General features: G+C 38.2%; 1 protein-coding gene across 47 annotated transcripts in view; it reads right to left on the bottom strand.

The window, feature by feature from the left end:
* Window positions 1-17,318, bottom strand: part of BTRC (beta-transducin repeat containing E3 ubiquitin protein ligase) — a 205,379-nt gene that overhangs the window by 142,229 nt on the left and 45,832 nt on the right. For 15 of the 47 annotated variants that reach the window (XM_078346322.1, XM_078346326.1, XM_035268824.3 and 12 more), the window contains one exon: window positions 12,837-12,953. The exons of 30 other annotated variants lie outside the window; for them this stretch is intronic. The gene's annotated coding sequence lies outside the window, so the exon portion shown is untranslated. Of the gene's footprint in view, window positions 1-12,836; window positions 12,958-17,318 lie in introns of all 47 variants that reach the window. 2 more of the 47 variants (XM_078346323.1, XM_078346309.1) reach the window with 1 other exon arrangement.

Here is a 17,318-nt window from a genome sequence, read left to right as displayed (position 1 = left end):
CATGGTGAAACCCCGTCTCTACTAAAAATACAAAACATTAGCTGGGCATGGTGGTGCGTGCCTGTAATCCCAGCTACTTGGGAGGCTGAGGCAGGAGAATTGCCTAAACCCAGGAGGCGGAGGTTTCGATGAGCCGAGATCACACCATTGCACTCCAGCCTGGGTAATAAGAGCGAAACTCCGTCTCAAAAAAAAAAAAAAATTTTGCATTATTTTTGTAGTATGCACTTGACAAATTATTATCTGAGTTTACTTACTGTTACTTATTCTAACACTCTTCCTCATTCATTTATCCCTATTCTCCATCAAAACTACTAACAACTAAGAAGTTGAAAGGGCTTACCCCATCCCCTTAAACTAAAATTTCAAAAGAAAATTATAATCGATAATAAGCCACATACACCCAGGAAAGCCACTAGATATACTGGTGTGATTTCCAAAATAGCATTAACTTTCAAACACCACACAGAGGATGCATTCCCGATTATTACACGACAATTGGTGTGGGTATGAAAACTGCACTTGAATATAGTCAGATCTGCACATTACCATAAGATTTTATATATTATGGCTCAATTTAAAAACTAATTTTCAAATTGGTTTGTATTGTAACAATTAATCTTATCCATACTGCTAAATGCCACTTAACACTGAGGAAAAAAATATAATTACAAAATAAATGGAGTAGGCTTTAACTTTTACTCTACCTCTTTCCCTTCTATCTTCACATGTAGAAGCATTTTCTAAATGAAGAGGAAAAAAATAAATCTGGCCAATGAGGAACAGAGTGGAAATGACTGCCATTTTGGTTACTGTCCTTATTCATTCTACACATTTCAGGGCCTTTCTGATTGGTCAGTTTCTGACAAATATGTAAGACGTTTTCTGTCCTTCAACATTTAAAGTTTGGATTGTTTTTGCTGTTTCTCCTTGTAAATTATATTTAAATTCCTAACATTTTCTTTATATACTTAATTTTTTTTTTGAGACGGAGTTTTGCTCTTGTTGCCTAGGCTGGAGTGCAATGGCGTGATCTTGGCTCACCACAACCTCTGCCTCCCAGCTTCAAACCATTCTCCTGCCTCAGCCTCCCAAGTAGCTGGGATTACAGATGCCCGCCACCACACTCAGCTAATTTTTTGGTATTTTTTAGTAGACACAGGATTTCACCATGTTGGTCAGGCTGGTCTCAAACTCCTGACCTTGTGATCCGCCCACCTCGGCCTCCAAAAGTACTGGGATTACAGGCGTGAGCCACCGTGCCCAGCCTCTATACTTAATTTTTTTCCCCTTTCTTTCCTTTTATTGAGACAGGGTCTCACTCTATATTGTCTAGGCTGGAGTGCAGTGGCATGATCACAGCTCACTGCACCCTTAACCTCCTTGTTAAGTCATCCTCCTGCCTCTGCCTGCCCAGTAGCTGGGACTACAGGCATGCACCACCACACCTCGCTTAAAAAATAATAAGTAATTAATTAAAAAAGCAGGTTCTAAACTGAGCAACTACACATTCTCTTGTTTAAATGCTTAACTTCTATTAAGTGTTAAATAACTTGTAAGTCACCTACCCCTTAAATGCAGTCTTAAAAGGTACAACAAGTTTAGTTAATAGATATGCCTGCATCCTACACAAATCCACCCCTGCAAAGCACATATTAGTTTCTTCAGCTCATTTCCCACCTAACCTCACCCCAATTGACTCTACTATGCAAAATCAAAGAAAGTTGAAGACTGTAACAATCTATTATAATTGTTGTTATCCAATGAATGAATGACTTTACTAGCATTTAAACAGCATATACAGCACAGAAAAAAAAGACTGAACATGTTTTCAACTACCTGAATCAGAAAAAAAAACTGAAATGCTGCAATACAATAATAAATACATGGAATCAACAGAGGTACCCATCAATGGAAGACTGGATAGAAAATGTGGTACATACATACCATGGAATAGTATGCAACCACAAAAAATAATGAAATCATGTCCTTTGCAGAACATGGATGCAGCTGAAAGCCATTATCTTAAGTGAACTAATGAAGAAAGAGAAAACCAAATGCCACATATTCTCACTTAAATGTAGGAGCAAAACTTTGGGTACATATGAACACAAAGAAGGGAACAGACACTGAGGAATACAAAAGGTGGGGGGAGAAAGGGGGTAAAGGTTGAAAAAACTACTTATGGGTACTTTGCGCTCTCTACCTGGGTGACAGATTCATTTGGACTCCAAACCTCAGCATCATGCAGTATACCTTTGAAACAAACCTGCCCATATACTCCAATTTTAAAATAAAAGTTGAAAAAAAAATATTGCAATGAAGGGCCTTCAGTGCTTCAAGAAGAATGTAGTATCTAGTCAGGTTCAATGGCACAATTCATTTACACAGAGAACACTGAAAATCTTGACTCTTCCCACTACACTGGCTGTCTGGAGTAATGTCACAGATCCTCTTCACTGATAGCCCTGCAGGCAAAGGGCTGGCCTCAGCATTTACTATATGAAAGCTGAATGACAAAAACTCCTAACTCAGGTCCCTGTTGGTCAACTTCTAGGAGTAATAGAAGCTATAATAATCAACAATAAAAAGATTGCCGTACTGAGAGTTTACGTATCCTTAAGCCATGGAATATAAGTATTCCCTTTTCACTACTATATCAACTAAGAAATTCAGAGAACTACAGTATTCCATAGTCATGTAATACATTCAGACTTTACCTACAAATCCAGTGATTGCCTCTTAAGAATCCCAATTCAGTTCACACCAAAAACGAAACTCCTACCTGTCAGATAGGAAAATCATATCCACCTGGCCTTATTGTACAAGGTTATGGTAAAACTAAAATAAAGATTTTTTTTTTTTTGAGACAGAGTTTTGCTCCTGTTGTCCAGGCTGGATCTCAACTCACTGCATCCTCCGCCTCCCAGGTTCAAGAGATTCTCCTGCCTCAGCCTCCCGAGTAGGTGGGACTACAGGCATGTGCCACCAAGCCCAGCTAATTTCTGTATTTTCAGTAGAGACGGGATTTCTCCATGTTGGCCAGACTAGTCTCAAACTCCTGACCTCAGGTGATCCACCCACCTTAGGCTCCCAAAGTGCCAGGATTATAAGCGTGAGCCACCATGCCCAGCTAAAATAAGGATTCTAAAAGCTACAAAGTGCAAAAGAAAAAAATGTAAGTGGCATCATCACCAAGAATAGGCTTCCGTGAATGCCACTTACATTTCAAACTGTTTTGGGAAGCCATTATAAACTATAGACCGTAGAATAAATATATTCACCCACCAATCAAATATGTATTTTTTCATTACCAAAGTGGACACAGGTGGAGTACAAGAAGATAACTAAAATTTATTGAGAATAAACTGTCTGCCAGGCATTGTACTAGATCCCTTAAGTACATTATTTCATCTAAGCATTACTATCTTTTCAAAGAATTATTAGTATTTTCACTTTAACAAGAGAGTACACTCAAGTTTAGCAAAGTTACAGTGCCTAAATAATAATGGCAGAAATAAGACTCAAATGTATTTGTCTCTCAAAATCCACAGACTCACCACTGCAAACACCTACTCTCAAGTAGCTTACACTCTATTTCAAGGAGATAAATTACTAACAAATAGTAACTACAAGGAAAAATTTTTTAATGTACTAAATTGTGTTAGACAACAGCTGCTATAAGTTTAGGTAAATTTTCAAATATTTATAAAAGCTCAGTCATAGAACTTTAATTTTATTGTACCACTTGTTACTATATGTAAGTTAATTATATATTTGCTTCCTCTATCAAGCTATCTTATCCTTTTTTTGGGGGGGTGGGGGAAGACAGTATCACTCTATTGCCCCAGCCAGATCTCAGCTCACTACAACCTCCACCTCCTGGGTTCAAGTGATTCTCATGACTCAGTTTCCCGAGTAGCTGGGATAACAGGCATGCATCAATCATGCTTGGCTAATTTTTTTATATTTTTAGTAGAGATGGGGTTTCACCATGCTGGCCAGGCTGGTCTTGAACTCCTGACTTCATAATCTGCCTGCCTCGGCCTCCCAAAGTGCTGAGATTACAGGCATAAGCCATCGCTCCTGGCTGTCTTATCCTTTAATCTCTAGTGTCTCTCACAGATGTTCAATAAAGGTACGCTTCAGAGAAATCAATGAGAACTACATATCAAAGAAAAGGAAGCATTGTTTGCTTAAAGAATAGTGAAATTACTGATAAAATAATACTCCTTGGTTACATTACTGACACTGATCTAACTAGACTATAAGGTATGTGTTGGATAAACTCCTCAGCAATTATTTGTGTAACAAACTAACAAGTCCTGTTTGTTAGTCAAACTAACAATTCATTGTTCTGCAATGAATTGTGAACAAGCTCTTCTGAAATTCATTCACCTGCGTAACACACTAGTAAGGTAAATAAGACCCAAAGAGGGTCAGGCAAGGTGGCTCCCACCACTTTGGGAGCCCAAGGTGAAAGGACTGCTTGAGGTCAGGAGTTCAAGACCAGCCTGGTGAATATAGCTAGGCTCCACCTCTATTTTTGATAAAAAATTTAAAATAAAACAATTTAACTTAATTAAAAAAAAATAGAGACCCAGGGAGGTTAAGTAAATTACAAGTTGGTAAGTACTTAGCAGCAAAGATGGGATTCAAAACTAGATATTCTGACTATCTAGAATAGTGTTACATTAAAATGGCACTTTAAAAGGTAGAAATGGAGTTACTTCAATGGGAAGCCAAAAATGGTTTAGGGGCACGGGACTGACTACACAAACTAAAGAAAGAAATCCCATCCAAGAGGTTATTATATTTATTAAAGTAATGACTATGGAGAAGATAATGTACATCAAAAGAAGGATCAACAGGACCCAATCACTGATTATAAACATGGGCAATGAGTCAGAAATAACTTTGACATTTCAAACTTGAATGACTAGAAGAAAAGTAGCTGTAGTGACAGACACTGTTAAATTGAAACGTGTTTGGAGGGTCCAGGGAGTAACTAAGTTCAGAAATCATGAATTTGATGTGATGGTAAACCTCTACTATGCAAGAAAAACATGGTATGAAAACACGGGTATAAACCTGTAATGATTACAGAGATGTGGGAGTAACTGACTTCTGTGTAAGTAATAACAAATTAAGTTAAAAGCATTTGTTGTAAAAATACTAACGAGTTTTTCAAAAATAAAATTTAATTGATATCTCTTCCCCTTCTCCTTTCCTATGTGAACAATTCAGTTCAATAGCCATTAGGTGAGTACAGGCAAAGTAGGCAACAAGCTTAGTGGCTGAGTTAACTACAGTGGCCCAATACAGACTTTTAGAGTCAAAGTGGTATGAGAAGGGTATCCCCAAGAGGGAAATGGATGGGGGCACAGAGTTTCAGGGCCTAAGCAGAGTGTTAAGAAAAATCTGCTGGGAGGGAGACCCAGCATGAGGTGATAGAGCCCTTATGGAATGAGGAAGGCTTCCACAGGAACTGTAACAGCAGTGAGCAGGATAATGAGGATGTCCACCTCAACAGGGCAGTGGAGGGCGGGGGATGGCAGTGAGGGTTCCCCATGTTGGCAGAAGAAGGCATGCATTAAGAGAGGGAGAGGCAGGCCTTGTGCTGTGGCTCTCGTCTGCAATCCCAGCACTTTGGGAGGCCAAGGTGGGCGGATGATGAGGTCAAGAAATAGATACCATCCTGGTCAACATGGTGAAACCCATCTCTACTAAAAATACAAAAATAAGCCAGGTGTGGTGGTACACACCTGTAGTCCTAGCTACTCGGGAGGCTGAAGCAGGAGAATTGCTTGAACCCGGGAGGTGGCGGTTATGGTGAGCCAAGATCACGACACTGCACTCCAGCCTGGCAACAGGATGAGACTTCGTCTCAAATAAACAAACAAATAAATAAATATATAGTAAAATAAATAAAACATGGAACATTAATAAAAATGCATATTGGGATTTTGCTTTTGGCCATAATGTAGTAATTGTTATCAGACTAAATTTCATGCAGAAAATTATAGAAACAAAATAAAATATAGCAAACGGAAAGCATGAAAGAACAACTAATACAGCCAAAACTTTAGGGGCGAAGATCCCAAGCAGAAGGGAAATGCATTATGGTTAACCTGGCATTCTGTGTATAATTTTTCCCCTGAGGCATTTGCTGACTCCTAAACTTTACATGCAGAGAGCAAGATGCTGAAAAACCAAATATGAAGTGTACTTCAGCAGTCTCATGATGCTGTGAAGCCAGAGACTGGAGTACAGAGCGTATATAGGACAAGGTACCCTGGTTTTTAAAAAAAAAAAAACAAAACTCAGGCTTTCAATTGACACCATGGAAGGGTTACATGAAACAGAAAAATGAAGGGCACCAAAAATAGAGATGCCTCAATTGAACCAAAGGGATTTGTCTGTGAAAAGTATTAAACACCCTGTGAAGAATGATTTGAGTCTCCAACATTTTCATTTAAAAATATCTAGCTCTCAGTGAATAATTATGAAGCATTCAAAGCAAAGGGATCAAATGGCTAAATTAAAAAACAAACAAAAACCAGGGAAAAAGGCAAACCATAAAGTGGACAGACTCAAAATGGCAAAAAGGTGGAAACAACTCAAGTCTCTGTCAGCAGATGGGTGGGTAACTAAAATCTAGTATATGCATACAATGGAGTATTACTCAGCCTAATAAAGGATGGAAAATCTAACACATGCTGCAGCATGGATGAACCTTGAGGACATTATGCTGAGTGAAATAAGCCAGTCACAAAAAGACAAATACAGTCATGTGACACTTAACAAAGGGAATACAGTATGAGAAATGTGTCACTAGGTGATTTCTTGGCTGTGTGATCACAGTGTACTTACACAAACCTAAAAGGTATAATCTACTACATGCCTAGACTACAAGTAGAGCATATTGCTCCTGCACTACAAATAGGGACAGAATGTTACTGTACCAAATATTGTAGGCAACTGCAATGGAAAGTATTTGTGCATCTAAACACAGAAAAAATACAGTAAAAACACAGTATAAAAGATTAAAAAAGCTGGGCGTGGTGGCTAACGCCTGTAATCTCAGCATTCTGGGAAGCAGGCAGACTCCTTGAGTCCAGGAGTTCAAGACCAGCCTGGGCAACATGGTGAAACCCCATCTCTACAAAAAATATGTAAATTAGCCAGGCATGATGGCACATGCCTGTAGTCCCAGCTACTTGGGAGGCTGAGACAGGAGGATCATTTGAGCCCAGGATGCAGTAAGCTGAGATCTCACCACTGCACTTCAGCTCAAGCGACAGAGTAAGACCCTGTCTCAAAAAAAAAAAAAGACAAAAAAATAAAAAATGGTACACCTATATAGGGCACTTAACTATGAATGGAGGCTACAGAATTGGAGGTTGCTCTGGGTGAGTCAGTGACTGAGTGGTCAATAAATATGAAGGCCTAGGACATTACAGTACGCTACTATAGACTTTATAAACTGTGTACTTAGGCTAGACTCAATTTATTAAAATGTACTTTTGTCTTTTCAGTAATAAATTAACCTTAGCTTACTGTGACTTTTTCACTTTATAAATTTTTTTAATTTTTAAAAACTTTGACTCTTTTGTAATGACATTTAGCTCAAAATACAAACATTGTACAGCTGTACAAAAATATTTTTCCTTTTATCTTATCTTTATGTTTTTTCTATTTAAAAAATTATATATATATGTATATATATTTAAACATCTTTGTTAAAAACCAACACATGAACACACACATTAGCCTAGGCCTACACAGGGTAAGGATCATCAATATCACTGTCTTCTACCTCCTCAGCTTATGGCACTGGAAGGTCTTCCGAGGCAATGAACATCCACGGAATACCCTCTGAAGGACCTGCCTGAGGCTGTTTTACGGTTAATTTTTTTTTTAATAAGTAGAAGGAGTCCACTCTAAAATAGCAATAAAAAATATAGTATAGTAAATACATTAGCCAGTAACATAGTTGTTTATTATCAAGTATTATATATTATACATAATTGTATGTACTATACTTTTTTATGACCGGCAGTGCAGCAGGTTCATTTACACCAGTATCACCACAAACACTTGAACAATGCCTTGCACTATATGATGTTACATTGACTACAATGTCACTAGGCAACAGGAATTTTTCAGCACCATTATAATCTCGAGGGACCACCATCATGTACACAGTCCATCATTAACTGAAACAACACTATGAAGTACATGCCTGTACTGTACAATTCCACTTATATGAGTTACCCAGAGTAGTCAAATTCAGAAAGTAGGATGGTGGTTGCCAGGAGCTGAGAGGTGGGGAGTAATAGCGAGTTGTTATTTAATGAATACAGGATTTCAGTTTTGCAAGAGGAAAAAGTTCTGAAGACTGCTTGCACATAATGTGAATGTGCTAAAACTACTAAATTGTACACTTAAAAATTGCTGATGGTCAATTTTATGGTATTATATATTAACACAGTTAAAAACAACAGCCCCCAATGTGATAAGTAATCACAGACTTTAAAATAACCATATTTTAAATATTCAACTAGATAAAAAAGTTGTACCAGAAAATCGAAATCTAAAATTTAAAATATAGAACATGAAAATCCTGTACATTAAAAAAATACAAAAGTTGATATTAAGAATTCATTAGATTGGTTTACGAGAAGATTAGAAACAAAGCAAGATTTCAAAACAAGAACAGCAGAAAAAAAAAAGGAACAAAGCAAGATCACATTCTAACATTTTATCCTCTATACTTTCAATTTTGTGAAATATCTCAAGACCTTTTCATGTAAAGTGTTTTGCTTTAATGTAAAGTGTTTCCTCTGGGACATCTTCATCTTTTTCATCTAAACCACTTCCCTCATTTATGTTAATAAGTTCACCTTAAATACATTCCTCAGGCTGCTTATCTAGAGTCTATCAAATGGTGACAGTATCAATTTTCCTATTGTCAGCTATTTCTTCTGTAACTTAATTTACATTTTACTCAAATTTCAATTAAAGTGTTATCATATTTTATTACTTTGCTTCATCTCTGTTGGCCAATTTCCACTTTTGATTATTTCTATCAAATATCATGTGGGCTTAACATTGGGAGAGAAGACAATACAACTAAACTTTATTGTCTGTATGTAAACTTAATCACCAACAGACCTTGAAATAAATGACTGATGTGTATCTGTTTTTCACGCAGTCATGTGCGAACCAGAGAACTAGCAATGATATTTGTCCTTCACATAGTTACTCATGGTTAATATACTATGGTAACGGAAATTTGATCCGTGGTGTTGGGTGACTAGTACCATTTAACTAAACTGTGATAACTGAAATTTATACATATTAGAAATATGTAACTTGAGGACTTCAAATACATTAAGTTTAAATAAAATAGAAACTCTAAGTAAAAACAAGCACTGGACTTTAGCTTCTACCATAAGGCAGCAATTGGTATCAAACTTACCCTCCTGCCAACAACAAAACTGAAAATATGTAAAACATATTTCAAGACACTAACAACAAACAATGCCAGAATGTAATCCCTGAATGACAGGAAACAAATACGGTGACCCTTAAAATTATCCTAGACCTGAAGGTACTGTCCAGCCTGCAGCACAAGAAAGGGGAACTCAAACAGTACAATGCGACCACTTAGTTGAGGAAACAAAATGTATGAAGACTAAAGAGACCAGAATTAGTGACGCAGAATACTGAAGAATGCGTAGAAAAAGGTTCCATATAGCTGAATAGGATACCCCTTATTCGGCTCCTGAACACTAAGTCCTCTACGTTTATAGTGAAACTCTACAACACTAGGCAAAAAACTACAACAAAGCTATAAGCTCAACAACTAGATTCTGCACAGACCTGGGGCACATTTCTGTTCTGACTGGTCAGATTTTAGAAGCCTAATGAATACTTATGACATTCCCTAGGAGCCTGAGAAAGCTCACATCTCAGTTGCTGGGATGAACTACACTAGAATAAGGGCTACACTAAACCTATCATAATAAAGCTTAAAATCAGCCATAAGAGCATCAAACTGATCTGCAAAAAAACTTAAGTGCACCAAAATAAACTCAACATCCTTTTAAAAAGATAAATATATATACATATAAATATGCAATAATATAATATCACAATGTCTACAACTAAACCTAAAATTACAAGACAAGAAGCACAAAATATGATTTATAAATAGGAGGACTATCAGTTAATGGAAGCGGACCCAGAAAAAAAACTGACAGAGACGATGAAATTAGCAGACCTAAACATTAAAGCAGCTATAATAACATGAACATAGTGATGCAGGGTATAAAAAAAGGGATGAAATAAAAAGCTCCAGAATGAAAAATACAATGTTTGAAATGATAATTTCATGAAATAGGATTGGCAGCAGATTTAAACTCTGTAGAATATCAGTGAACCTGAAGAAACAAAAACAAAGCACTAAGAGAAAAAAGACTGAATAAACAAAGTGAACAAAGCTCAGTGACCTACAGGAAATTATACGTGGTTCAACATATGTATATCTGGTGTCCCAAAAGGAAACTAGAGAAAAGGGATGTGCAGGAAACAGTAAAAAGATTTGAAAAATGTATAATTCCAAATATATCTGAAGAACGATAATAGACAAAACCTTACAAAACTATAAGAAGTGCCAAAAGAGGGCCAGGGCAGTGGCTCAAACCTATAATCCCAGCACTTTGGAAGGCAGAGTCGGGCAGATCACAAGGTCAGGAATTCGAGACCAGCCTACCCAACATAGTGAAATTCTGTCTCTACCAAAAATACAAAACAGCCAGGCATGGTGGTGCGCACCTGTAATCCCAGCTACTCAAGAGGCTGAGGCGGAGAATTGCTTGAATCCAGGAGGTGGAGGTTGCAGTGAGCCAATATTTCACCACTGCGCTCCAGCCCGGGTGACAGAGTGAGACTCTGCCTCAAAAAAAAAAAAAAAAGTGCCAGAAATACAAATTTGTGAATATTTTAAAAATCATTTTCATTTAAAATTTCTTTTTAAAAAGCTATTTAAGCAAAAATAATGAGTTATGGTGTTCTTAATATATACGAAAACAAAATGTATGACAATAACACAAAGGAGTGTAGAAAACTTAAATACAGTATATGTGAAGTGAAATGTTTCCAGGCTATGTTAAGTTAAAGATGCACATTGTTTAGTAAATCATATCTCTAAGAACAGTTGAATATCCATAATATATTTTTACAAGTTAACCAAAAAAAAAGACAGCCCAATTAAAAAAAGGGGAAAAGGAACTAAAAAGATATTACTCTCAAGAGCACATAAAAAGAGTACTCTTTCCTTTATTCTCCCCCTTCCTGCAAGACAGAGTTGCTCTGTCGCCCAGGTTGGAGTGCAGTAGCACAATCTCAGCTCACTGCAACCTCTGCCTCCTGGGTTCAAGAGACTCTCCTGCCTCAGCCGCCCAAGTAGCTAGGATTACAGGCATGTACCACCACACCTGGCTATTTTTTGTATTTTTAGTAAAGATGGGGTTTCACCACATTAGCCAGACTGGTCTCCAACTCCTAATCTCATGATCTGCCCACCTCAGCTTCCAAAAGTGCTGCGATTACAGAAGGGAGCCACCGTGTCTGGCTAATTCAATATTTTAACAAGCATACTGTCATCTCTAAAGCAACCATTAAAACAAAACAAAGGTACCTAGTAAGCCAGCACAAGACAAAAAAAGGAATACTAAAATAGTAACAAAAAATAAATCCAAAAGAAAGCAGGAAAAATTTTTTAAAGGCAAAAAGGGCCAGGCCAGTGACTCACAACTATAATTTTAACAGTTTGGGAGTAGGCAGATCACTTGAGTCCATGAGTTGGAGACCAAACTGGGCAACATGGCAAAACCCTGTTTCTATAAAAAATAAAAAAAGTAGCCAGGCATGGTGGCGCATGCCTATAGTCCCAGCTACTCAGGAGGCTGAGATGAGAGGATCACTTGAGCCTGGGAGGTCGAGGCTGCAGTGAGTAGAGATGGTGTCACTGCATTTCAGCCTGGGTGACAGTGAAACCCCATCTCAAAAAAAGAAAATAAATTTTAAAAAAAGGAAGAAAAGAACAGATGGGAAAAACAAATATCAAAATGGTCAATTTAAATTTAACCATACTGATTACTACACTAAATGTAAATGGTCTATACTCTCCAATAAAATAACCACTAGTTACATATGGCTACTTAGCACTCAAATGTGGCTAATCCAAATTGAAGTATGTTATAACTTTAAAATACCTATTGATGGCCGGGCGTGGTGGCTCATGGCTGTAATCCCAGCACTTGGGGAGGCTGAGGCAGGCGGATCACGAGGTCAAGAGGTCGAGACCATCCTGGCCAACATGGTGAAACCCTGTCTCTACTAAAAATACAAAAATTAGCTGGGCGTGGTGGCATGTGCCTGTGGTCCCAGCCACTCGGGAGGCTGAGGTGGAAGAATCACTTGAACCCAGGAGGCACAGGTTGCAGTGAGCCAAGACTATGCCACTGCACTCCAGCCTGGCAACAGAGCAAGACTCCATCTCAAAAAAAAAAAAAAAAAAAAAAACCATTGATTTTTAAAAACTTAACACAAAAAAAGTAAAATATGTCATTTATAACTCTATATTAATTATATTTTGAAACAATGTTTAAACTATACTGTGTTAGGCCAGGCACAGTGGCTCAGGCCTATAATCCTGTACTTTGGGAGGCCAAGGTGGGCGAATTGCCTGAGCTCAGCCTGAGCAACATGGCAAAACCCCATCTCTACTAAAAATACAGAAATTAACCCAGTGTAGTGGTGCATACCTGTAGTCCCAGCTACTCGGGAGGCTGAGGCACGAGAATCGCTTGAACCTGGAGGTGGAGGTTGCAGTGAGCCAAGATCACGCTACTTCACTCCAGCCTGGGCGACAGAGCGAGACTCTGTCTCCAAAAAAAGAAAACAAAAATAAAAAACTATATTGTGTTAAATAAAATGCATTTGGAAAATTTCAACTTTCTTTCCATTTTTTCTAAGAGACAGAGTCTCACTGTCAACCAGGATGGGCTCACTTTAGTAACCTCAGTCTCTTGGGTTCAAGAGATCCTCCTGCCTCAGTCTTCCAAGCAGCTGGGACTACAGGTAGGTATACCACCACACCTAATTTTTTTTTTTTTTTTGGTAGAGACAGGGTCTTGCTATATTATTCAGGCCAGTTTCATACTCCTGGCCTCAAGTGATCCTCCCATTTCAGCCTCATAAAGTGCTAGGATTACAAGCATGAGCCACCTTGCCCAGCTTCTTTTTATATTTTTGATGTGGCTACAAGAAAATTTGAAAGTATATACTTGGTTGGCATCTGTGGTTAACATTTCTATTAGTGCAAGTCTAAACAAAGAAGGATACATGATCAGGCTTAATTAAAAAACCAGACACAATTATATATTAATGTATACCGATAAATTAAAAGTAAAAAGCAAGAAGCTAATCATAAAAACTGTCCTAAGACAGCTGAGGCTGGGCACAGTGGCTCACACCTGTAATCCCAGAACTTTGGGAGGCCGAGGTGGGCAAATCACCCGAGGCCAGGAGTTCAAGACCAGCCTGGCCAACATGGCGAAACCTGTCTCTATTAAATAATAAACACAAAAACTAGCCAGGTATGATGGCAAGTGCCTGTAATCCCAGCTACTTGAAAGGCAGGAGAATCGCCTGAACCCAGGAGGCAGAAGTGTAATGAGCCAAGATTGTACCACTGCACTCCAGCCTAAGAGTGAGACTCTGTCTCAAAAAAGAAAAGAAAAGAAAAAGCAAGCTGAGATGGCTATATTAACATAAAAGTTCACCTGAGAACAAAGAGCATAAGCAGTAATAAAGAAGACTAATTCATAATTATAAAAAGGTTAATTTATCGAGAATAATCCTCAAAGTATACATACTACTACTAATAAAATTTCAAAATAAGCAAAATACTCAGAACTAAAGGGAGAATACACAAATCTACATAGTCTGAGAGTCTAATATTAACTCTCTCAGCTATTGATAGAACAAGCAACACAGAAATGACAAGCACAGTAATAATAAACTTGATGTAATGATTTATCTAGAACACTTCACCCAACAACTGGAGTACACACATTCTTTTCAAGCACACTTGCTTCACTTTACCAAAACAGACCTTAAGATGGGCCATGTGGGGGCTGACACCTTTAATCCCAGCACTCTAGAAGGTCGAGGCGGGTGGACAAGGTCAGGAGTTTGAGATCAGCCTGGCCAATACAGTGAAACCCCGTCTCTACTAATAACTACAGGCAGATGCGGTGGCAGACACCTACAGTCCCAGCTACTTGGGAGACTGAGGCAGGAGAACTGCTTGAACCCAGGAGGCAGAGGTTGCAGTGAGCCGAGATCACGCCATTCCACTCCAGCCTAGGAACCAGCAAGACTCCGTCTCAAAAAAAAAAAAAAAAAAAAAAGGCGGGCCATGACGCAAGCTCAAAAGACTGAACTTGCAGTACATGTTGTTGACTAGCATAAATCAATATTTTAAAAGATAATTAACTAGAAGGAGTTCCGCTTCCATCTGAGATGGAAAGCACACTCCATCCTATATTTCTCACTGAAGGCAGCCACTAAGAAATGGACAGAACATATGGAACAACTACTTGAAGACTCAAAAACTTAATACTAGCAGACAAATTGGGGAAGACTTTTACACAGCAATGAACCAACAATGGATTTATCTTTTTATTATTCCTCTAATATCCACAGGTTTTAGCCTGACTGCTGCCTAAAACCCAAAAGTGGGTACTGGTGTCAGTAAAGAGAGTTCCAGGAAGAGCCCTCTATTTCTAGCTTAAGGAATGCAGAAGGGGTACCCTACCCTTCACAGACAATGGGAAAAAACTCCCATTTCTCTTTAAAGTTCTTGCCATTCTCTCAAAGCAATCCCATGAGGACAGCCACAGTAGAAGCAAAGACCCACAGAAGCCTAAAACTCTGAACTAAGGAAACCGTCCTCTTTGATCAGAGGAGTTGTGATCCTAAAAGGGTGAGGCAAAACCTCACTGCTTTTTTTTTCCTTTAGCCTCCCATCATGTAGCCCCAGATGCAGTAACAGATGCAGGATTAAATAAAGCCTTAGCTTTCTGGCTGGAGGACTGAAAAAAGGAGCCCCAGGGAACTAGTATTGGGAAGATTGTACAGAGGAAGGAACTCAGGAAAACGGTCCCATAATGTGGTTAATGAACTCCTATGTTCACCCACAAGCTGCACATGGATGGATATAAACTAAAAGAGTAAGGCAAAACATGGATGGATATAAACTAAAACATGGATGGATATAAACTAAAACATGGATGGATATAAACTGCACATGGATGGATATAAACTAAAACTGCACATGGATGGATATAAACTAAAACAGACTTTGAGAACTGAACTACAAGATGGACTATGACCCAGATTCCACACTGGCCATCCAGTGGCACGCACATGAACACATCTGAATAGAACTGCAAAGGCTTTCAAAATTAATAGACATTGAAACCACAATCCTACAGAAATCTGAACTTGCAGACTGAAGCCAATTGGGTTGAATGCCAGACAAAAGAAAAACATCACCATTTTCAATAGGATTTAAACAAACTCAGAGTTGCATAATATTAAAAATGCCAAGGATATAACCCAAAAATTACTTGGCATACCAAAAAGGGGAAAATTTCAACTGGTATCAACGGATGCCAATATCAAGATAGCACAGATGTTGAAATTAACCTTAAAGCAAAGACTTTAACATAGCTAGGATTAAAATGTTCCAATAAGTAAGGGTGAACACTCTTGAAAGAGAGTACCAGCAAAGAAACAATAGATATAAAGAACTAAATGGGCCAGATGCAGTGGCTCACACATATAATCCCAGCACTTTGGGAGGTCGAGGCAGGAGGATTGCTTCAGCCCAGGAGTTCGAGACCAGCCTGGGCAAGATGGCAAGACTTTTTGCCTCTACAGAAAATTTCTTACAAAATTAGCCAAATCTGGTAGTGCATTCCTGTAGTCCCAGCTACTTGAGGGGCTGAGGTGGGAAGACCTCTTGAGCCTCAGAGGTTGAGGCTGCAGTGAGACATGATCATGCTACTGCACTCTGGTCTGGGCAGCAGAGCTAGTAGGCCTGTCTCAAAGGGAGAAAGAAAAAATAAGAGGGTTGGGGAGGAACTAAATGGGAATGTAAAAAGTGAAAATGAATTTTTAAATTCACTGGATGGGCTCAATAGCAGAATGGAGATTACAGACCAATATCCCTTATGACCATATAGACAAAAATCCTCAACAAAATATGGCAAATAAAATCCAGCAACACAGTAAAAGGATTACACACCATGACAAAACAGGATTTATCCCAGGAATGCAAGGGTGGCTGCCTTGAGTCCTAGAGGTATTCTAATGCCTGGTTCCTATTCTTATGGGGCCTGACTGGACATCTTTTTCCCCTTTAGTTTCATGAGCTATCTCTTGTACCTTTAAAACAACTACCCATTCTTGTTTAAAGGGGAATGAAGCAATCTGTTAACTTGAAACAAAAAGAAATACAATTCTAAAATGTGTATCGTCCCCAAGTAGACATGATGGGGAGCTACACTTATTCCAACAATGCCATCGATGCTTGGAAAAAAGATTTTAATTTAACTCTTTAAAAATGAAACTGGATTGACTTTACAAAAGCTAAATGAGTCCCTGCTTTTAAAGAGGTCATAATCTAGTAGAGAAAAATGAGATTTAAAGGTTTAGCCACCACACGTTAACATTTATAAATATTAGAAAACACCAGATAAAATTAGGATTAAAATGTAAAATACTACTAGTTTGATTATATTATTGTTAGACTAATATAAACTCACACTGTTATAACCTCTGGATGCCTAGCTCACTGTTGTACACATATAAGTGTTCAAGGAATCCCTGGTAAAATAAACTGCTGAATTATCATGACAACTGAGGAGGCATGACAATATCCAGGAGTTAAGTCATCAGGTTCTGGGAAAGACCTGTCCTTAAACCAATTGTATGACTTTGAGAAGTTTACTTAATTTCTATGAAGTTCACCTTCTTTACTGGTAAAACTGATAGATTATTTCTAACTACCTTACAGCAATAAAATTCTACAATTCTGCAATATAAGTCCATCTACAATACTTCTAATATAGAATTTTTAAAATAGGAATTATTAGTTTATCCATAAAATTTGGACTGAAGGGATGAGAATCCCTTTAAACAAGAAGGTGGAGAAAGGGAATGACTCCTAATGTTTA

Source organism: Callithrix jacchus, chromosome 12, assembly GCF_049354715.1.
Source record: "Callithrix jacchus isolate 240 chromosome 12, calJac240_pri, whole genome shotgun sequence".
Taxonomy (NCBI): Eukaryota; Metazoa; Chordata; class Mammalia; order Primates; family Cebidae; genus Callithrix; species Callithrix jacchus.
The sequence above is the reverse complement of the archived record's forward strand: the minus strand, read 5'-3'. Positions and strand labels throughout refer to the sequence as shown.